Source organism: Falco biarmicus, chromosome 3, assembly GCF_023638135.1.
Source record: "Falco biarmicus isolate bFalBia1 chromosome 3, bFalBia1.pri, whole genome shotgun sequence".
NCBI classification, from domain to species: domain Eukaryota; kingdom Metazoa; phylum Chordata; class Aves; order Falconiformes; family Falconidae; genus Falco; species Falco biarmicus.
The window spans coordinates 112,934,171-112,957,910 of NC_079290.1; the positions used below are offsets into that span (position 1 = coordinate 112,934,171).

The 23,740-nt window shown below is 40.7% G+C and overlaps 1 protein-coding gene across 2 annotated transcripts in view; it reads left to right on the top strand.

Moving 5' to 3' along the window:
* Positions 1-6,323: 6,323 nt before the first annotated feature.
* Positions 6,324-23,740, top strand: part of CTNNBIP1 (catenin beta interacting protein 1) — a 32,522-nt gene continuing 15,105 nt past the window's right edge. Inside the window, exons 1-2 of one of the 2 annotated variants that reach the window (XM_056332563.1) lie at positions 6,325-6,518; positions 22,362-22,451. The gene's annotated coding sequence lies outside the window, so the exon portion shown is untranslated. Of the gene's footprint in view, positions 6,519-22,361; positions 22,452-23,740 lie in introns of both variants that reach the window. The other variant, XM_056332564.1, reaches the window with a different exon arrangement.

Genomic DNA, 23,740 nt, shown 5'->3' on the forward strand with positions numbered 1-23,740 from the left:
CATTTGGCTGTGAGTGTGTTGATGTGCTATTATTATCTGGCACCCCTCAGAGAAAGTGTGACTTGCCAATCACAGATGCAGTTCGTTCCCCTTCCTGTAAGATGGAGCAGAAATGTATCAACAGAGGGAAGCTACCATTTTGCTGCTTGAACTCCACAAATTATCTAAGTAATAATTTATTTTTCCTTAAATGAGGGCGAAGTACATAGCCAAATGCTGCAGTGGTTTATGCTAACTCTTCAGCAAATGACTCTATAAAGAGGTTAAAGAGAGATCTGTACCTTTATTGCTAAGGGGATAGGTATATCTTCATGGCAAACAGATTTTGTGATGGTTTTAGTGATTTGCTATTTTTTTGACAATGTGCTTATTTAGGTTTTCAGTGTGTTTCTGAACTGATTTGTGAAGTGTGATAACTGCCATCACAGTAAATCTGTTGCTGGAAAGAAAAGGATGGTCATAACACTGGAAAGATCTGAAGAATTCCTAGGAGAAAAGTGATCTTATTTCTATCTTGTTAGTGCTTTGAATTATAAAAATTAAGAAATACATGTACTAAAAGGATGATAGTGAATTATTTTAGAACTAGTAATGATTTATAAACCCACTTTTAAACCCAAATGTTGGGTAGATTCAGTTCCAGTTTATGGTGGCATGGCTGGTTTTGGCAACTGGAGTTGGACCTGCGTTTGTCAGCAGTGAAGGTGACCCACTGTTTTGAGGAATCCTGTGTTTAATTGGAGTGGAACGTGTGTGTTTTACCTATCTCGTATACAAATATCTAGCTGGACTTGAGTTTCTGTAAGAACTGCCATTAAATTTAGTGAGTGGAGTGGAAATAATCTTAAATTTGGGTAGCCTGTTGCAATGTTAATCTCAGTGTCACACAGTGGTCACTTAGAGACAAAGTGGGTAGCACAGACTACAAACAGACAATTAACATGATTGGTTGTAATTTATATTGCACTTATAAGGCATAAATACCCTATAAATAGTTTGTTTAATTGTAAACTAGGACTGGAGTAAATGAGAAAATGTGGGGTTTAGAATTTATTTTGCTTGAATAGGTATCCTTTTGAAATACAGTATTTCAGAAATTAAAGGGTACACAGTATAGAAAGCATAATTTATGTCTTTCACTGATGGAAGTTTTTTCCTTTTTTTTTCTTTAAGAAGCTCTTATTTAGATGGAGTCTTTTGTCCATTATATCAGAACTATTTTCCTGTCTGGGGCAGTATTATGTTCTCAGCTTTATAGCTGAGAGCAGCTTATTAAAAGGTGTTATTAGACAGTCTAAAATTATTGAAAACAAAACAGTCCATGGGGACTGTAGCTGCTGCCTTTTCCTTTCTGCTCATTACTGGTGCTAAGTAACTCTTCTCCCTCCACACCCCTCAACCTGCTTGCGGCATTAATATGTAAATTAAATCTCTTAGCGCTCCCACAGATCACAGTAAGTTTACAGTGCAATGATATGTAAATGTTTTTCTTTGGAGTTTGAGAGGTTCCAGGAAAAACTTTTTTTTTTTTAATTGATTAGCAAAAATTTCTGGATTTTTTTCAAAGTTTCTGTACTGCAGGCAGTTGTAAAATTCTTATTAAACTGATCCTTGACTGAATATCTTTTTAATGTTGTGCTCCTTCTGCTTTTGAAAAGATCTCTCGTGATTTAGATACACAAAGGTGAGCTTGAGATCAATCACCAGTATTGTTGCAAGATTCGTATGGCAGGTCAGACTTCCCTTTGCAGAAGTTGTGAAGGGTCAGAAAGCATAGCTCTAACCAGAGGCTAGGTATGTCCTGCAAAATGCCCTGACTACAAAGGTTATTTAACAAGGAAACTGTTGCCAATGTGAAACATTCATATGTTGACCCTAGCAAGTAGTTACTTAATGCTTGAAGTGGTTAGATTAATTTCACAGACATAATTGGTGTGCTGTGCTAAATGTTTTGCCAAATAATCCTGGGACGTACCACCATAGGTATCTCAAATGTTTCTGCAGGGGCTGGAAAAAAGTCCATAATCTATTTATTATAATAATAATTTCCTCCAATAAAAAATGGTAACAAAAGAACAACTCCTAAATGAAAGTATGGTTTTGTCATTTAACATACAAGTTTGTGATGTTCAAGTTCCATTCTCAGTTCAGCATTAGACCCAGGCAGGTCAGTTATTCTCTATACATCTTTCGTTCCTGGAGTGAAATACAGATTATGATACTTGAATATCGAGTGCTGTGAAGTTGTTATTGATCATACCTGGCTTTGAAGATTAAAAGTGCTTTGTTTTTTGTTTATCGTTTTACAATCCTCATTTCAGAAGTAAAGTACAGTAGCTTTAAGCACATCGTCAAAGTTGCCCAGAGTTCTTTGTGGCCATATATAACCTCCCTTTTTTTAATCTTCTTTGTCTATAGGATGAATCTAGTGATTGTAGTGATCTAAAAGAAAAAAAAACGTTAGAAAGAAAACTGAAGCTTCAAACACTCTGTCTCTCTTTCTTCTGTCTTTGTCTCCTTGTATTATTTCTCTCCTTTGATCTTGAATGGAAAAGTAGCAAGTTACCTTTGTCTTAAAGGAAAAATACAAGATTTCTTAAGAGATCCCTTAGTTTGTCATGTTACCTTGCCTGTTAAAATCAAATTCATTTTGATAGAGAGTTCTGTATTAATGATAACCCTACTGACCAGGCATTTAAGGCTGTATCTTTAGTGGCTGAAGTGGTAGGCAAATTAAATATAACTATTTGGTTTTGCTTCCAGTATGGCTGTTCCCTTCTTATATAAGGGCAGATAGAATTTTTACATAGTAAAGAAATAAAAGGCAGCAGGCATGTTTTAGTTTCCCCACTTCCATAATTTTAAAATTATCTTCACTGAGTTCTGGGGAAGACACTTCTATTAGGAAAGTAAACTTATTTCAATTCTGTCTGCTTAGCTACCCACGAGAGGGTAATAGGAGTACTCATATTGGAGTTCTTCTTTAGGAGTCATGGCAAATGTGACACCTTGTCTTGCTATGGGGTTGTAGGGGGTTTTAACTATACCTTAATATAGGGGTTTACACCTGTGAGACAGGAGGATAATTACTGGAGTTCGTGGCCCAAGATTTCTCTCCCATAACTTTTAAACATCAAAAATTACCACCTCTAGTCAAATGGGAGCTGCTGATGTTCAGAGCATCTGAAAAGGTGGCCTAAAGTATCTGATACTCTGACAGGATAAATAAAAAAGTTTCAGAACAAGTAACCTCTAAAATAAGGTCTTAAAAGAGGAAATACAGACATAAGTTTAGTGGATGTAACTATATGTAAGGCATTGCTGTATTGTGCACTGAAGTATCCACTGTAATTTGACATGCCAATGTGTTAATGATCTATTTAATAGCAGATTTCTTTTTAAAACAAGTTCTAATCATGGACATCTCTTTTTATGTTGCTATTGTAATAATTTGCTGCTTGATAATGTTTAGGATCATGTTATCAACACGTCTTCAAAAATGGGTTGGTAATGATTGCAGATGTACTGAAAAGCGTCAGGCAGAACCACCTGCAGATCCTGTGGACAGAAGCGTTAATGTTTGGGTAAATAGCTTTTCTCGTGATTGTCCAGTTAATGTCCTTCTAAATTGCAGATTGAAATTAGGTTCTGTAATGTTGTAAAAGTGTGCTTTGCAATTTTAAAATGCCAGATTTAATCTGGGAATGCTCTGCTTTTCAGTTGAATATGTGGCCAAGAAGGTTACTTACTGTACAAACTAAGTCTAGATTAACAAAAAAAAAGACTGTCATAGCCTTTTTTACACTAAAGGGCTCTTTTGTTCATCCCTCTAAAATATCTGCATACCTCCTCACTGCAGAGTCTGTAGAAACCTTAAATACTTAAACTAGGGCAGCTAAAATATTTCTTTAGTTTTCTAGTATATTCTCTATAACCTAAGCAAGTTGTGCTCGCCACTAGTCATGGAAATTTCAGCTGACAGCTGTGACCCTACATTGTTTATTACAGCATCCGAGTACGCAAAGAGTCGATTGGTTGAACTGCATTTATTTTTTTCAGGAAACACTGTACGGTGTCTGTATCAGAGCATGATTTTGATGGATTGGAATTGTCGAGTAAGTCTGAAATATAAAAGATTACAGAAAGAAAAAAGGTTACCAAACTAAAACCAGTTCCCTCACTGGGTACCGTACACATCTTAGAGAGAAACAGTTTTCATTACTGTTGCATATGGTTAAATTGGACAGATAATGAAAGCAGGGCTTGTGTGTACAGATGCTGCTGGAAGCCCTGAATGAGAGGGAGATGCCAACAGGTACAGAGGGACTTGGAGGGTGGAGGCAGCTGGATTGTAACGGAGTCCTAAATGAATTTGAGAGCTGATTAAGAAGGAGTTGGAGATCAGAGAAGGAAAGAGTGAATTGAGACACTTAGTTTCTAAGTCAAGCAGGGATTCAGATGAGAGGGTTTCATGAAGTTTTGGCTTACTAGAACAAACAGCAGCCTCATTAAACAGAAGAGATTAGAAGTTATTGAAAAGAAAAATCCCTTTAATCTGTTAGATTTTTACAAAATAACATGCCATCTTCATACAATACTTGTACAAATATTAGAAAGACTTAAGCTTTCAACAGTTAAACCTCTTCACATTCCCCTGATGATGATAAGCTGTATTCTTACCATTTTGTGGTTGGGGCAAGTGAGGTGGTGATTGGTAAGATAATAATTTGATCAAATGCGGTGCACTTGCATCTTGTGTTTACTTTTTGAAGGTCTCTGTGTTCCTGTGAGACATGAACAATCTTCTACTAAAGCTGTTGTGGAACTGGAGGTTAATAGGTCTCTAGAGCATCCACATTTTATGATGATACAGGTGACTACTATAATGCAAAGTGTCACCTTGCCAGATAGCTAAACATCACAATAAGCTTGATGGTAGCAAACTGAGGTGGGGCAGAAGCTGATTTGGACTCAGTGTTTTAAGAAAATAAATCTAAAAATTCTTCAACGGTAGAGGATGCCTTATACTATCTCTCTGCTAAAACCCTTTCTTAATAAATGCAGGATGTTAAATTGATGCTAGATATGATTGCATTGCACTGTTACACAGTCAGCCAGCTAAATAGGAACAGGAGAGCTAGACAATACTTAGTCATAAAATGGTGTTTTGCCCGTGATGTTATCAGTAAGAAAATTCATACTATTGCAAAGATGCAAATGATGGCTTAATTATACACTCCTACTACCATAAGATGCTTTTAGATCTTTCCCTCAGACTCATGTACTGTGCTAATTAAGAGTAATCCGACTGGAGGATCCCAGAGCAATGCTGCTGCATATTTTTTCCAGCTTATGCTGGAGCTCTTATGTTCTTTTCTTAAATAATTAATGATCATTACTGCCTGCTGTGCTGTGGATATGTGCTAGTGATCTCAGATCCCAGCATATTTGCACCATTCCTGTTCCTGTCAGCAGCTTGGTTTTGCTCTTTGCAGAGGCTTTCATGTTAAGACCTTCATTAACTGGCGGTGGGGTGTGGATTTCAGTGGCACTGGGCTTTCATGTCAGTAAGTTGCAAGCTGTTCGTTACTGTGACTCTTTTTATGCAGTTAAGTTAAATACAGAGTAAAAAGAACAGGTGCTTTTTAGTAAATGACACTTAGTACACAAAGCATTTTTATCTTCCGGGGTTTTATACATGCCTCGCTGGCCCCACCGGTGGGTGTGCTGGGTGAGCAGTGTTGCTGTTAAGCCCGGTGGGAAACCGAGCTGCAGGTCCTGATGGAGCAGGAGCGGTGAACCTTCCATGGCTTCTGTCTATTACAATTTGATAAATTTTTTTTTCTTTAAATTTGTAATGTTTTAAATGAATTTCTCTGTGTTCACTGCGGGTTTACTCTGCTCCAGCCTGTCTAGGGGGAGGATTACATTATTTTGGAGTGCTTGCATGGCCAGGTGAGTGCCCGTTCTGGGGGGCTCTCGGAAGACGGGCTTCCCTGGGTTTGCGGATTTGGCTTAAATTGCGCTGGCGGGGGTCGTGCAGCGCCCCGGCGCGCCCAGCAGAGCAGCCCGCTGCCGTGGCGCCGCCGTGGCTGCCCGGGGTGCCGGGGGGGGCTGCCCGGGGTGCCGGCGGGGGTGCCGGGGGGGCTGCCCGGGTGCCGGGGGGCTGCTCCGCCGCCCGCTGCGGTCGGGGGATCCGCGAGGGGGCGAGCGGGGGCGGGGTCCCTCCCGCGGGGGCGGGGTCCCTCCCGCGGGGCCGCCCCTGCCCCGCCTCTCGGCGCCGCGCCCCGCCCCGCCCCTTCCTCCCGGCCGGCCGGCGGGAGGTGCCCGCGGGCCGCCGCTGCCCTGGGCGCCGGGACCGGCGCGTCCCTCCCCCGGCGCCGCCCAGGCACCGCCCTCCCCCCGCCCCAGGCTGCCGCGGTGAGTCACGGCGGAGGAGGCGGCCGCTCGGCTCGGCTCGGCTCGACTCGCCCGCCCGCGCCGCAGGACCGCCGGGGCCGGCGCGGCCCCGCAGGCAGGTGAGCGCGGCCGCCCTTTGTGCGCGGCGCCCGGCCGGGAACAAAGGCGCTCGCCGGGCCGCGTCGCCGCCGGCCGCGGGCCTCTCTTCGGCCGCCCCGCCGGGGCCGGCGGCCGCTCCCGCGCCCCCCTGCGCGGCCCGGCGGCGGAGCTCGCCCGGGCGCCGCGGCCCCAGCCCCCGGTGGGCGCCGCCAGGCCGCGGCCCGGCCGCGCAGGTACCGGCGGCGCCTCGGCGGCCCCCGGCATCATCCCCGCCTCGCGGCGGCGGGTCCCTGCCAGCCATGGCCGCGCTCGGGCGGCAGGTGAGGGCGCTGCCCCGCGAACGCCGCGGTGCCCGGCGGCTCCCCCGGGAGCGGCGCGCCTGGCGGCTGCGGGGGCGGCCCGGGGCGGCGGCACCCGGCGCTGTCAGGAGGGCGGGGGGTGGCAGCGCCTCGTGGGCCGGGGCCGCACCGGCGCGGTGCTCCCGCTCCCCGGGTGCGAGGGCTCCTCTCCGGTGAAGGGGGTGCTGGCTGTGCCGTGTCTCCAGGTGCGCGGCATCAGCGGGCGTTTGCCTTCTGGGGAAGAGAAGACTTCGCTCTGCTGTGTGTCATCTCTGATTTGACCGTCCCTTGGCTTGGCACACCGAACAGAACAAGCTTTGATGCTCAGCGAGATGAGAGCAAGATATTCTGCAGATTTGGTGGTTTAAAAAAAAAACCACCAAACTCCCAATAAAAGAAAACAACAGGCAGAGGAGACAATGTAGGTGTGCCTGTTCAGTGTTCCGATTCGAGTTGGCACTAGTGTGGCGATAGGCCATGCCTACTGAGTGTTTGAAGAACATAATTTTAAAATACATTTGAAAAATCAAAATTTCATGCTTAGTTTTGGTTGGCTGCTGAACTTGTAAGCTGCCGGCTACTTTGCCTTTGGTATTTTTGGAGCTCATCTATGATGGGAGGTAGCATGCTGAAGGAGAAACTCTACATAAGTGGTGATAAGAGGCTAAGCTGCGTACTTCAGGGGGTTTATTTTGAATGTATGGGTATTCAGGGTGAGGAGTATGGCTACAGAAAACGATGCTCTACTACTTTTTTAAATGCAGGCTCATTTTCTTACCGATCTAAAAGCTGTTGTTTGCCTTGACAAACAGATTCAGCTGGAAAATGGTGGCAGGTGTACTTCAGGTACATGGCAGTTGCTTCACTTTGCCATTGCCTGAAAAAACATCACCTCATTCTCCATCTCCAGCATCTTGGCAGAAATTGGCAGCTGCTTCAGCGTAATTTAGAATCATTGGTAAATGGATTTGTGTGCTCTCTAGTTAGGTGGTGCATGTTAGACAGTGTAAATCTACAAGGAAGCCTGTAAGACTGAAGAAATGCAAGAGCAACGGCCATTTTCAATGAGTTAACTGAAAATTGGTTGGCTGAAGTTTTATGGCTTACCCAAAATTGCTTCAAAGAAGTAGTTCTCTTGTAGTTCATTTTAAGCAGTGCAACAGAGGTTATGAAAAGTTGTATAGAACATAAAAGTGCTTTCAGGATTCTTTTTGACATCCAAGTGGGAAGATTGTGAAATCTTCACCAGGAAGATTGTCCCATAGCCTGATAGGAGTCGTCGTAATAAATACGGATCAGATACACCGCAGTTGTCACTTGCCAGCATGAATTGCGTAGAGGAGTTGTGGGTACTGCACATCGGTGTAGGTGTGGGGAAAGAGGGCTGTTTGCTCACCACATGAATTGGAGCCCCTGCCTGTTGTCTTAACAAGAGTTAGTCACACGTTTCACTAGGTATGTAACATCATAATGTTAAGTATTAGGGCTGCACAGAAATCAAGTTCTGAGTCCCAGTTCTGTGGGAGGTCTGTAGTTGGACCAGTTTCTGCTCTCTTCCATCCTCTGCCGTTTCCCTCCTTCCCCCATCCTGGGTCTTAGATCACTTCGCAAGAGGAGAGAGAGTTTTCCTGAACAACTTCTGTTACATTCTAAACAGAAGCCAAATTTTGTTATAACCTGAATTTTGTTATTGCAAATATCGACTGTGTTATACACGCCTATTGCTAAAAATTAAAAATCATCCTGCAGTTGCGTACAGGCAAATAAAAACTAATGTCTGAATGTGTTTGGTATGGTGCCGCTCATGTCAAAGGTTGATGCTTTGCCTAGGAAACAACTTGTGTGAAATCGATGTATTTATGTTAGCTTGAGGTTTTTTCCTCTCCAGAGTATTTGTCATCTATCACAGTCATAACAGTTAGGATTTTTAGTAAGTATAGAAATTCATAAGTTTGTTGTTGACTGCAAAGCATGCCTCCTGAGCATCTGACCTAATTTTAAGTGTCAAACACGCACCCAAGTGCTGTGCGTACAGAGAGGCTTTTGGAGGCTGCTGTTGAATATGCTTGGGGAAACTTTCAGCAATTTTTTCCAGAAAAGGAGAATTAGGTATCTTTAGAAATATTTCTATATGTGCAGATGCAAAACTGCATTTCTTGTTATTACAAGCTGTCAGCAGATTGGATTTGCTGCTGAAATACAAACAAGGACAGTAGCAGCTGTTACAGCTGTACCATACCATTGTGTACATCACACAGAAGTCATTGAACCTGATTTGAACCTGTTAATGTTAATAGGAAAATTTTAATCTTAATAAATACGCCAAATGTTTATGTTCTGGGAGCTGACATAAGTATTACATCTAGAAGCTGATTATAATTCAGTCTTCAGATAGTGAGAGTAAAGCACTTCTGCTGTTTTGAAATGTGTTAATAGTCATGAGGGTAAAGCTGGTCAATCACGTTCTCTATTTAAACTGTCAGCACGGTACTTCTGGAGCAGTATGGTAGGATATTCAGCCAAGAATAAACCTTCATTTGTAATAAGAAAAATGTTTAAAAATCATAGTGTTTGATAGTTTTCACTGAGCCCTCTTTAAACTTGGTCCTCTGTGTTTTTCTGATAGACTAACTGAAATCCATCATGTCTTGTAAGGTTCTGTCTGAAAGTATATGTATGTAAGTATTTTTGATAATATTTTTTTTTGTCTTTGGTGTTAAACCATATAACCAGAAACTGTACATAATTTGAATTCATAATGCCTTTAAAAAATTTCTTTTAAAATAACTCTGCATCACAGGTATTAGATTTTTTTGGTGGGCCTTTTTTTTTTTGTTTGTTTGGAGTTCTGATTTGCTGGAAAAGTAATAGTATCCATTAGTTTAATTCCAGTAAAGCTATTGCAGGTATGTGAATAGTCCCAGAAAATGCTTGGTTTGATGCTGCTGTACACCAAAGATGTCAATTATTGGCATGAAAACATTTTGTCACCTACTCCACATCCTAAGAAATGTTGGTAGTCTAATGGTCTTGCTTCTAAGTGCATGGGAGAAATGATAAATAGATAGGTTTTAAATGTACTAAAAACTTAACAGCAAACTTAATTTCATTTAGAGAAAGACCAAAACACTTTGTTTACTGTTATTGATGCGGTTGTATCTGTGAGAATGGATGAGACTTAAGTTCTTTTTCCCTTTAAAGAGCCGTGGCCTGTCTGTGAACTTCGGTTGGCATAAGAAAGCGGACAGACCAGAATGAGCAAAACTATGGCGTGTTAATAGGTGAGAAGAAGCCAAAGATCAGAAAAACAACCAAAAAACATTAGTTGGCAATTGAATATGAGAACACTCTTCTGACTCAGGGGTTTGTTTTCAGACTCAGTGTTGGGGAAGCATATGTAACAAATGCTTAAAAAAACTAGGAAAGTTAATTTCTTACTTCTGCTCACTACTGGTGATTTGACAGAATGTTACAGTGGTTACGCGTGGTTTAAATGTCAGTTTGAATATGGAAAGCCTGGTTGTACTTCCTGCATTTTAGTAAGTATTTTGAAGGTTTAACAGAACATGAGATCTGCCAAGCCTATTTTTTCTTCTTAAAAAAATAATGTGGATACATAATAATTTCTAACGCTATTTTAAAAGCAACAGCACCTACCATCTCCCAGCCTAAAAAATCATACCTGGAGATAAACTGCCATGAAAAAAAAACCTAAAAATTTCAGCTTCTTGCATTGTTGGAATTCCTGTGACTGACTAAATTAGCTACTGATTGGGGAACAGAAGCAGAGCCAGTAGATTTGTATGACTATTACACTTGTCTTAGGATGTTCCATTTTGTTTCCTTGCAAATATGTAGAACAAAAACTTAATTGAATTTTCAGAAAGTCAATGTTGTCGGTGTTAGGAGGGTAAGTAACAAATATGGAAGCAACTTAAGTAATCATCTCTTGTTTATGACCATGACCAAGCTCTGAAACTTCCTGACTCAGTTTATCCGTCTATAAAATTAGTTGACTGCTTCACAGGAATGTTAAGATGTTTAATTAAAGTGTAATTGTTTTGCCTCTGAACTCATCCAGGTCCTGATTCAGTGCACATTGAAGTCAGTGAGGAGCTTTTAATTAGTTTCATTGAACTTTAAGTAAGTGTAGTGTATGCCCACCCATGTCCACTTAAAGGAAATGTGACCTAAATTTTCGCAGCGGAGATTCTGTAAAGGAGCAGTGAAAATACTGAAACAGTGTAAGGGAAACTACTGATGGAAGGCTTTTGTAGCAATGAGAAGCGCATAGTGCAGCTGCGGTCGTCTCTGGTGCCTGTTGTCGTACTAACATAATGTTAATAGACTTTCCTAACTTTGCCTGTGCTGGATGTTATACAGAAAACTGAAATTGTCATTGTGCCCTGGCAGCTTGCACAATTGGTCAGTCGAGGCAATATCAGACTTCAAACAGTAACTGAATGTTTATGTGAAAATGATCAGCAATAACACACTTAAAATACAATTAACTTTAAGAGTTGATGCCAAATTGAGAAAAATACAAGCATTCACATCTGCTTAGCTGCTTTTTTTTTCAGGAATGTCTGTAGATGCCAAATAATACGCATTTGTTTATGTGGAATTCATGAAAGGTTTTGCTTAACTTCAGAGGTCAGAAACATCAGGTTTTTTAAACGGAACTTTTGTCACTGAAAATTTGGTCAGTGCCTACAAGGGGAGTCAGCAAAATAAACCTTCCACAACTCATGTAAAACTGCAGCGGTTTTCTTAATGTTACACTGTCATGATTCTTAATTCATTAGCTCTTACAAAATGTGTTTTAAACCTTAAATAAAATTCTGCACACGTAATAGTGTGCATGAGGAAATACAGTTTTGGTACCTCATTTTTAATATGTCCATTTCGTTGTTCGTTTCTTGGTAGCTGCAATTTTTGACATGATTGCTACAAGGTCGCTCCTTTTGTTGAGAAACTAAATATAATAAAGGTGTACTGTAATTGTGCTAACGGTTTGGGAAGTGCAAAATCTGTCTGCAACTTCAGTAATTCTCATTGCCCATTCTGCCTTGAACTGGTGGTTGTCACATGCAGTCCTGCTCATGGAAACTTTCTGAAGCTGTGTGGAATCTTACAGGACTTTTAACTTGTAGAAGGATCAACCTTGTCTTGAGCATCGTTGATAATGGTCTATGGACTAACATCTTTTGTTATTATTGGTATATATTGGTGTTTGATTAATCAAAATTCATATTGTTGCATCTTTGTGATGCCTCTATTCTTAGGGGAGTGGGTGCCATTTATCCTATAAATGTGCCAAATTTTACATATATAGGAGATCTTGAAAGAATGAGTTTTAAGTACTTCACAGATCACCACTAGTGAAGTTAATAATCAGACTTGCCACACAATTCCACATACGGTTTCCCATGCAGCTCAGCTTGGTTGCCTTTAACATATGTGTATTGTAAGTCTTGTACTTCTACTTTTTCTCTGTACTCTGAGCCTAATCGGTCCCAGCACCGACTGGGACTTGATATAACCCTTAAAAAAATCCTGTGGTCAGTAATTTTATTTCTGTTTAGCCCACGCGTGTGTGCGTACAGTAGTGCTAAAGGGAGATTTCTGCTGTTAAACCAGTGACCTTGTACAGGTTTTTTTGCAGTTCAAGGCTAATACAATTCAGGTAACACTCAAAGTCATGGCTAGGGAGGAAGGAAATTGCATCCTTTTTCCTGAGAATTAGGAAGTCCCATGAAAGCAAGATTTCTTTCCTTGTAATTCCACTTCACCAAAAAATGTGGAAAGCAAAATGCCTATGGTGAAATTGGTGCATAATTAGGAATTTGTTTTAAACTTGCGAATGTTACAAGTCCTCTGTCAAAATTTTTTCCTTCCTTCCTCTTCTCTCTATCAGATGTCTTTGCAGCATGGTATTGTTTAGTGAGCTAAAGAAGGTAACAAAAATCCTTTTTGTCTGCTTTTTGTTTTTAAGTAGTCCTTCAGAGAAGAGAGGAACTGGCATACTTTTGACATATGATTAAAATAGCTATTTAGACCAGTTCATTAAATAGTATCAAGGAAAGTTCTCAAGGAGTATTATTTTGTGAAGGCCCTGGGAGTAGGGGTCTCTTGCCCATATTATCCTATAATATTAATGATGCTAACAGATCACTGGGGAGGCAAAGGATTTGTGTGGTGATTACTGCAAAAAAGATGATCAATTAATCTATTCATATTAGACAAATAGCCATTAATTCTTAGTTCAACTTGCAGCAAGAGCTATTAATAAAATACATTTTAAAATAGCTTAAAAATTAAACCATACATTGATTCAAAACTGAAACCACTTTGCTTTTTGCATTATGCAGAGTATCCATGAGGACAGCCGCCCAGAAGATCAGGGGTTTGGGTGTGGGTTTTTTTGTTGTTCTTTGTTTTCTCTAAAGAGGCAAGATAAGTAGGTGTCATAAGGCGTGTATTTATCACTTTGCACAGCAAACTTTATTGATGTATGAGGCCAGAACAGTATTTCATGTTGTTGTCCGATGGTTAGGCAATTTTGGTAGTCAAGAACTATTAATCTAAGAGTCTGGTCCTAACACTGTGCTTTGACACAGTATTGCAAAATACTAAAATGCTAAGTAGTCACCAACCTAATAACAGCTCACATTTTAATTGCTTTAAAAAAAATATCTAGTTAGCCATAATCTCTACTATAAAAGATCTGTAGGCATTTTCAGTTTAAAATGATGTTGGGATGTCAGTATAAATTACAGGAAAGCATAGGTCACATTTTAAATTGAAAGCTCTCTCTAATAATCCTAGGCATCTGTAGAAAGATACTGTGTCGATGAGTACCAAAGAAATGCCCATAAACGTGCTGGTGCCTCAGTGCATGGAATAGTGAGAGAAGCCGTTGCGGTAGGCATTACTCACGATGTCTGGTTAAATATAACAATGCAGTGTGCTTGAGCTGCTGAGAAGTTGTCACTAGACCGCAGGCAGCTGGACTCCAAATATGGTACTTTTGGGTTTTGGGGGCTTTTACTGCATGCTTGTAAATTGAAAATAAGTGTTATTGTTATTTTAACTGCTTACAGACACTTACTGGAATTTTGCCTGTTCTGATTTTGGGACTGTCTGTCATGCTTTAGGATTAACAGTGTCATTTTCCTTTTTGTGGAAGTTGACCGAGGCATCACATTTTTGCACTAGGCATAAGTTTAATTTCCAAATGGTTTAATTAAAAAAAAAAAAATTGGAATACAGATACAGTTTTCATGAAACTGGTTGGAAGCATACCAAGTACTGAAGTGCTTGTCCATTAGCAGAGCTGGTAATTCTGCATGTGTGCTTATTCGTGCCTATTTCTGTTTCCTGTTCCATTTCAAGCCACTTGAGAATAACTGGAGAAGGGTGAAAAAACATCCTGCACCTTGGGCATACACAAATACTTGCATCGATGTTGACATTGTACTCCGTTGTATAGGCATGGTAGGCTTATTTTAGGTTCATTATGAAGACCAAACCAATTTCTTGCTTCTACAGTCAACTCATTCTTAATCAGTGTTTATGCTTCGTGAGTGTAGCGTGTTTATCTCCTGTGTATTAAGTTATCTTTTAGCCTGTTGAGTTTAGTTTCTGTGATATAAATGGCAACCTTCAGTAAACCCCAGTTTTAATGCTAATGATCTATAAGTCTTCAGAGGATTGCGAGTCTGGCGTTACCACTTCTTACAGAGCTTCTCAGAAAACGTGACTTTGGTCATAAAGCTGATTGACATGACAAGAAAATGAAGTGACCACAATTAATGGTCTTGATCTTCCTTGTACGTGTTTGTGTATTGGCCTTGGTTCAGTTTCTGTGATGATCACAGAACAGACATGCTGCAGGAGGCTGTCAGTGTCAGTAATTAATAGTCAAAAAATATGATACTGCATAGGTGGAGGTGTTAATATGGGTACATATTTGTACAACGTGTGCAGCGTGCCTACCATGTAAAATGGGATAGGTACATTGGAAATAATTTTTTGATTCTTGTAGACAGTTGTTAAAATGTTTACCTGTTACTGGTGCTCCTTTTTTCCACTGGTTTATCATTCAAATTAAAAACAAACTTTGAAAATAAGCTTCCTAAGAGCAAGAAAGGCGTCTCAAGTTTGTTATATCTATGTGCTGGAAACTTCACTTTCTGTTTCTGAAAAGGTAGATTGTTTACAAAGATATCCACAGAAAGCATTACCATACAGTTTTGTTTTGAAGATGTATGCGTAACACTTTTTTTTACAGCAGTAATTCTGTTGTGTGGGATACCTGGCAATTAAAATCATTGGCTATCTATCATTAGTGCCTAATTTCCTGTCTAGGAGATTTGTAGCTTTGTTATAAATAGGGAAGAGGTGTGTGACCACTGCTACAGCAAGAGCAGCACCTGTCAGTCCAGCTGTTGAAGACCATCTTGAGTGAAGTATTGTAATTTTCTTTTAGAATTGTTTCTTGGACTGGGATAGAGTTTCTGTATAAACTGCTGTAGCTGAGTGTTGTTACTTTTTCAGAATTTTTGACAGTTTTGTCTTTGAAGTGTGAATACCTTAGTGAAATGCAAGTCTTTTTTTAAGGTTTTGTTGCTGTTACACATCTGATTTCAGAGGCTTCAAGTTGACTGACGTGAACTACCTAAAAAGCTGTACTGCCTCTTCTCACTGTATGAGACATGACAGATGTCTTCTCTTTGAGAGATTGCTGCTGTAGTATGGAGAAAAAAAATAATCATCTGGTTTGTATGTCTCTGCAGGCCAGGAGGCAAGCATAAACTTCATAAAAATTGTGATTATAATGGTAGAGGGTTTATTTTTTTTCCAGTTAGCTGGAACATTGATGTAAGGACTGTTTTATTATATTGGGAAGCTTTTCTGAATGCACTTCATTACTACTTTTGAAGTCCTTTTGAAGCTCTGAAAGGTGCTCCAGCACTGGGGGGGGAAAAAAAACCCTACTTGTTTTTATAGATTTTTCATATCTAAATGACAGTGTTTGGGGCTGTTTCCTGTCCCTCTTCAAGAGGGAGAGGACTGTACTGTTTTGTTAAAAACTTCTGCCTAACATTTAAGAGATGTGAACCTACCACTGGAGTTCCAACTGTAAATTGACCAAATTCAGATTCAAAAGTCAACTGAAAGAGAACACTGAACATAGAAACAATGGGGGGGGGGGGGGGGGGGGGGGAAGTATTAAATATTTCAACTCCTACTGTTCACCTATAAATAGGTAGCTGTTATGAATTCTTCATTGTTGTATCTCTCTGGAGATGGGAATTAATCCAATCTCCAGCTGCCTGTGACTGAAGGTCACAAGTCAGGCTGAATTAGAGAAAAACTTGTAGCAGGATTTTGCGGACTCTGGGTCCTGACTTCAGGTTTCAGGCTCCATCTTGGAAGGTTTGTAGGGCTCTAGCTGTTCTCCGTAAAATGTCATTGGAAAATTAACAAGGCTTAAAGGTGCAGCATCCCCTTGCACTTAAAACTTCCCAGTATGACTGTGTTTTCACCACTGAAGTACTCAGTAGTGTAACTGTGGAGGCTAATAGCTTAACCTCGTATAATGATGCCATGGAGTTTCTTCATGCTGGCTGTTAACTCCATTTGTGTAGTGCAAAGGAAACCTGCAGCGGTTGGTTTTATTCACTGTAACTCCTTATCTGAGCTTTTATAATCCTATCCCATTAATTGAGGTTTTTAGCTGCCTTGAACAGAACCAGCCAGACTCAAGAAAAAAAAATAATTGTAGCTGAACTAACTCCTGTTGATTTCTTTTGGCTGTAACTGGAAATGATACAAGATATTAAAGAGGTAGTCAGCTGTGACTTAAATTTAAGGAGCTTGATAGATGGCCACTTAAGTACCCTGATTTATTGAGGCTGAATATGTAAAATATTACATTTGCTGGCAGCTTACTGCCTTTTTCTGCCTTTTTCTCTCCCCCCCCCCCCCAGTTTAGGCTGTACAAATTGCTCAGTTTCAGGTTATTTTTTCCTATACCAGTAAAATGTGGAATTTAAGCATTATAGAAGACTACAGTATTGGGGAGAATATGTATGTAATCTGAAGGAACAAAAGCTCATGTTGTTTTCTCATTGCATTAAATAAGCATGTCTTTAAAATTAAATGGCATGCTTAAGTAGTTTGCCTTATGCAAAATTTATAAACATACCGATTTTTAGTGTGTTTTTTTCTTTTTCTGTTGCGATATGTAATATTTTGGGGGTTTCTGTGTGTGGTTGGTTGGTTGGGGGTTTTTTGTTGGTGTGGGCTTTTTTTGTTTTTTTGTTTATAAAGGAATGATGGGGGGTGTCAGTAATTTAGAAGTTCTTTATTAGGAGCCCATCTGTGGCATTGTCCAGCGGAGAAGCCCTTCCAGGTTTTGAATTCCTAAGAGTATAGGCGGAAGTGAGGGAAAGTACAGTGACGAATCTGTAATTTTCAGTTGCTGTGAGTTGGAATCCTCCTCTACGGAAAGCATTCAGTCAGCACACTTCTTGCTGGTGAGCTTGAGTTTCCTTGGAAGCTGTTCCATCTGTTTGTAGAACAGACTAGTTAAGCTGAGTTTGTGTGCAGATTTCTCCTGTCCACATTTATTTTTTTAAAGTGAAAACACAGTAGCTGATGTTCTAAACTTAGTTAGGAAAAAGGGGGAGGCTAACTGCAAAGACAGTATTTTTTCATTACATGCTGTTGTGTCCAGGGTTAGTAGCTGAACAGAAAGCTGGTACAGTCTTTTAGTTAGTTTTTGGGAAGGATTATACTGTATTGTCTGTCATTATAAACTTTTCAGGACAAGTAACAGTGTGGAGAGGTAGGGCAGCATTTCTTAGTGCTACCGGAAAAGTTAAAAACACTTAATCCCCTTCTGCTTCGGTAACATACTTGTAAAGTAGCCCAGCGTCCTCAGTGCAAATGTACCTACACCTTATGGTTCCAAACCCACGTCCCGTTTACTCTAGTCTCTTAACTTATTGCCTTGCTAGAAAGTGTAACCTCCATCTGTGGTGTTTTGCATGAAGGTGATGCTGAAACTGTCTTTTGCCGAGGGGACGGGAGTGCACATACTCTCTCCACAGCCAGAGATGGGTTTGGTAGCAGACAAACAGGCATCAGAAGGGGGATGTCAGGCGTGCTGGACTCTGCCCAGTCCACATGTTGGGCCTTGCAAAGCAGAAGGCATTCCTGTGATCCTCACCCAGCCCTTCTGCAGGCAGCAGGGGAGCCAAGTGCTGTTGAACGGGACAGCTTTGCCGTTTGTTTACTGACCGGCCTCATTTACTGCTTGGAAAGGGAGGGAATGTTTTCTAAACTCAAATTTTATTGCTTTGGCAAAACTGGGCTGGCAGTTTTGGCTGTCATGTATAGATCTTTCTCATTTATTATTCTGTCTTGTGAATCATATTAAAAATAAATGAGAACTAAATTTTATTCCCTATGCCTGCCAAACAAGAGAAAATGAGGTGACCCAATTATGTCCATTTGCACTGTGGTGGATGCAGCAGGATGAGCGTGTAGAGTTTAGTCTTTTAACACAGTTTATTGAAGTATGTAGTCATTCCAGGCCGAAGTACAGCTTTCAAAATGCACAGGTTAGTCTTTTTTGCAAGAAAGGAATCGAGTAATGGCACTGGAGAGCAGAACCATGCCGAGCTGGAGGATAGGTAAGGTATTGGCAGCCCACACCTTCCTGTTGGCTTTGCACATCTGCCTCACCTCTACCTGCAGAGACCAGTTCCAGGCTGGATACAACAGTGCATTCTGTACGGCTTCATCAGCCTGTGGCATCTCTTCCTTTCCTGCTAGTAATTCAGGATACAGTTGCCAGAGATTCAGCGGAGACCCCAGTGTTTCTTCACTTGGGCCAGTAAGTACCAGTGAACGTGTACCTGGGCTTCTGAATAGCTTTGACTGTCCCTTTTGCATGAACAGCTTCGTAGGTGAGTTCTGTTAACGCTGTGGGGACTCCATGAGTCCACTCACAACGGTTCTTGTTCTTCTACCTCTCTGTTTGGCTTTTTGTGCTAAAAATACAGATTGAAATGTTATCTTTCAGGTTTCTCGTATGCAATATATCTGGCAAGAACACATCAATAAATTCTGTGTTTTAACTATAAACAGTAGGTTTCATTAGCACTGTTGATAAAAGTTTGTTTGTGATGTATAGGATGTGCAAAATTTGTTTTTATCTTTGCTGATCAGCAGACCTGCCAGCATCCTACGTTTGGCATGTTGCATCCTGATGCTGGTTCCGTTTCCTTATGCTGTTGTAATTCAGTGACATGTACCTCAAAAGCATGTTTCTTTTCCACTAGTGTGCCTTACATTCTCGCTTAAGAACTCGACCTAGTGATGTTTGGGGAAGCAGCATGATCTCTTAAGTGACAGAACGTAAAGCTAAGTCTTCGACCTTTATCCATCTCCCATATGGACGTCTCTGAACTTGTAAACATCGCTTCACTGCCTCTGAGTTTTCCTGTATGTCAAAAAACACTCACTCCTTGTAACCGTCTCTGACCCAAGTGTAAACCGTTGTAAGGATGTAGAATTATTTGGGGCAGAAGGATATGGATGGATTGAAACTGGAGTCTTTGTGCTTAGGTTTTCATTTCATTTCCATGCTTTTATCTCTTCTTGCCCCAGTGGGCTTACATTCCCAGCCAGGATTTAAGAACCATTTTGAGTGTTAAGTTTGAGAAATGGGTTTATGTTCTTGTATTCTAGTGACACCTAAGTTGGAGAGCGTTTGGGAGGTGGTTTTTTTCTCATACTCATGAGAGTACATAGTATGAATTAAGCTTTGATGGAATCTCATGACTGAATCTTGCTTTCCATGGTGGAAGTGCTGATTGGTGTGAGGAGCCCAAGCAGCTCTTGTAGTGCCTGTGTGAGGGTAAGGTGATACAGACCTACCAGAGTTAATAGATTAAATTAAGCATATTTATAGTTACCATTAAAATTCCCCAAGTGCACCCAAATTGCAAATGACAATAGTGTACACGTTTGTTAAGACAGAGACAAAAAATTGGAGCCGAGCATGGGCAAAATAAACAATGTTCTGACCTTGCAGGAATAGAAGGTGAATATAGGTGAGCAAAGCAGCAGAATTCAGAGCTGGTAATTGCAACTGAGGCAAGGGATTTCCTGACCTGGAAAGTGCTTCAGGGAACAGATCATTGTGTGGCACGCAGGTCTGTTGGGACTCTGAACATTGTGAGCAGAACTCGTGCTAGTAGTGATTCAGCTGTTCCTCAGCTGTCTTGCTAAACTCTCATACTTTGCACTTCTTCCCTCCCACCCCCAAAATACACAGTTGCAAAATATTTTTAGATCTTATTTCTTAGGGTTTGTTAGAAATGAATGTGGAAATGTTGATGTGTAGTTAAAGATGCTGGAAGCATGAGCTGCTGTTTAGAACAGATAGGAACAAGTTGGTAAGAGAACCCTTGTGTGACTTCAGACTGGTCACTTGGCATTTAAGCCGTAGTTTGTTCTCATACTTTTAAGAAAAAGTAATGAACCCGATTTCATTTTTTTTTAATATATATTTTATTTACTGCAGTCAATTTTGGAGCCTTTAGCCGTAAAGGTGCTTGTTACTCAGAGGCTGTGCCCTATGGTGTAGCGGAGTACTCCTCAAGCTGTGGTGTACAAGCTTGATGTTCCACCCGTGTGTTTGTGGTGGTGATGAGGATGGTTCAGCTGGGCAGCCACATGGATTGCACCAAGGCGGCATTTTTGGTTTCAGTGCTGCTGCTGACTTGTAGAGGGACTAGGCTTTTCCTTGCCTATGGTACAAGCGTTCTGGCTGGCCATGAAAATGTTTGGGGTTTTTTTTGGTTCTAGGGTGAATTACTCTGAATTTATAGCATTAGGAAAGCATTTGATCTTTCTGGTTTTATTTATATTTTGTGTTAAATATAACAAATGCGTATATTACTGCCGTTTGCAGTTTTGGGTGTGCATGGGGAATTTTAATGGTAACTATAAATATGCTGTTACCATCAGAAGGACAGAAGTGCGCCTCAGGAGTGGTTACCTCCCATTCCCTAATCCTTTTCTTTAGGAAGGAGTTCACACAGTTGTGTGGTGAGTATTTGTACAGCGGTGGTGGTGGGGTGTCTTTGAAGTCTATAGAAATGAGAACAGCAATTAGTTACTGCAAATGGACCTGTTGTCAGTGCTGTAGATAATCTTTCTTGGGACCGCATTGCGTATTTAGAGGGCAAGAACAGTGGGAACTAATTAGCGAGGCAGGGCTTAAATAATCCTTTCAGAGCAGGCAATTTCTCTCCTCTAGAGAGGTGAAATGATTCTTTTAAGCCATTGATAAAGCTCAGCTGCTTCCAGCACTTGTTAGTAAGAGAGGCTGTTGAGAACCTATGGGTGAAACTAGCGGGTATTTTGGATTCAGCATTTCTCTGATGAAGCTGGTGTACGGAACAGTTGAGTAGCTCTTGCTGCTCCTGCCTTATTTTCCAGCTATAATGACATCTGCATGGGCTGGTGAACAGCCATGAAAGAAATTGAATTAGTCTAGATCTGCCTTCACTTGTTCATGACAAAAACCCAAACAAACAAAAGAAGAGAGTATGTTTGGTACATTTAATTGGACTTGATTAACAAGTGGTGCATGTCTTCCCTAATCAGAAACTCTTAATTAAGTACAGCAGTTTATGCTATTTATTACATGATTCTAACTGCAATGCTGTCCTGAGCAGCGGGCACTTGCTGTTGCATTGCACATTACAGAGGGCTTGGACTGACTTCATTTGTGAGACTGAGCTGGTTGTCTTAGAGGCCAATGTGATGGATCAGAAGACATATAAATTCTTACTGTGCCCTGATACCCAGTGTCAGTTGTAAAATATGTTCAGAAATATGTCACCAGCCTTACAAAAGTCTTTAACTGTTAGCTGTTGGTGACTGACCAGTGAGGCTGGTCTGAAAAATCCTGCGCAAAGGGTTTTCCAGCCCAGCTTCCAGCGCCAGTCTGTAATTGCTATATTCAGATAATATACGCATAGTTGAAAACAATAATTTTGGTCAAAATCAGCATGCTTTACATTTCTCCCTAGTTTTCCTCAAACCTTTGGTAAGCTATGCCTATTTGTAATACTTTTTTTTTCTTATGAGAAGAAATTACATGTCGTGATGTTTATTGGTTCTTCCAGGGAGTCAGGTTTTATGCTGAAAGATTCTTAAAGAATGTGAAGCTTGAATGCATTCCATTCTCAAGTGATTGGGAATGTCGTTGGTATGGTCAGGGTGTAAATCTTGCAGATGAAGACTGGCTTGGCCTTTAAAAAACTTAGGCTTTAAATATAAAAAGGGTCTACAAACTCCAGACAAGCCTACAGCTTGATGAATTTTGGCTAGGCTGCATTCTAAAGCAGACTGCAATTCAAAGCATATCGAATAAAGGGTCTTTCTAGTTTTCAGCGTTGTATATTTCTGTAATGCCTTGCTTATTTGTTTTCACAGGGCAGTTTCCTCATACATTTTTTCCAGCCAGGGTCATTAATTGGAACTGAACACCTGGGTTATCTGATCTTCTGTGGTTTTTAGAAGCAGGTACGTTGGCAGGGAAATCTCTGATGTTTTCTTCGTTGGGGGTGGGGTGATATATGTGCCAAAAAGAACTGTAGGGTTAGGGAAATTCTGCTTAAGTAATGTTTCATTATGTATAGTATATTAATGTAGCTTTCTTGAGAAGGCAAAGTTAAGTACATTGATAAAAGAGTTTTTTCAGCACTTCGTTTATAAAGATGGATTGTGCTGTCTTCCGGGCATACAGACTAGCTTTGTAAGTGGTTTTGGAAATTTACTGATGTAATATATGCTGGTAGTATTGTCATCCTAAACCATGCCTAATAAAAGCTCTGTGTAACAGGAGCAGAGGTATTTTAAATTTTTTCATGCTGGGGTCTCAGTACTGTCTTAAGACTTTAGTCTTTCTACTTTGATGTCATCAAGTAGGAAAAGCTGTGGTGGCAGAGGCTGTCATCCGAAATAATTGTGCAGTGTATGAAGAGCAAAGTGCTGTTGCTCTGTTAGTCGTACTATAACCCTCCTTTATATGTGGAATTTGATAGCTTTGAGCCCTATTGAGTGCTTCCCCCCCCCCCCCCCCCCCCCGTGTCGCTTACTGTCTGAAGCATTCCCTGAATGGGCAGGCTTTAGTAAGTATCCTCCCTGTTAAGCAGGTACCTTCATGATAAATCCATCTTGGCTGAAGTTCACTTGAGCAGAACCACGTTTAGGTAGCAATTTCCATTGCTCCTTTTCAAGGTCTGAAAAATCAGTAAACAACTAGAGGACTATTATGATGGAAAACAATTATTGATGGCATGTATAGACAATAAATCTCTTCTGATATCTGATGTGTAGAGGAATGCTAAAATGTGGTCTTCCTAGCTGGCATGGGGAGCAGCCGTGGCATTTTCTTGGTGTTTGTGTATGGTGCCACCTATTGATATATATCCTATATAGTCGGTTCCATTTTTAAACAGTAGGTGTGTTACCCCATTTCAGGTATTTGCTGTTGTGCTTTTTCTTTTCTAGATTGATTTCTTTGGCTGTTAGTACGGCACCTCCCTCTTAAAGTAACAATATTAAAAAAAAAAAAAGTTATGTTTTAGTATAATATTAAGAACCAGTCACAACCTTTCAGACTTGCTTGGTATCTTGATAAACGTTCATTGTTTTATCAGTCTCTGAATATGCATAACTTAATGACTGTTGCTCGCAGACTTGCTTTGTTCATTGTCTTGCTGTTGACATCACTTGTTAGCACTCAGTAAGTTGCTCTGTGGAGTACATGCTTAGTAGCATAATCCAATCTACTTAATTGAGTTGACACT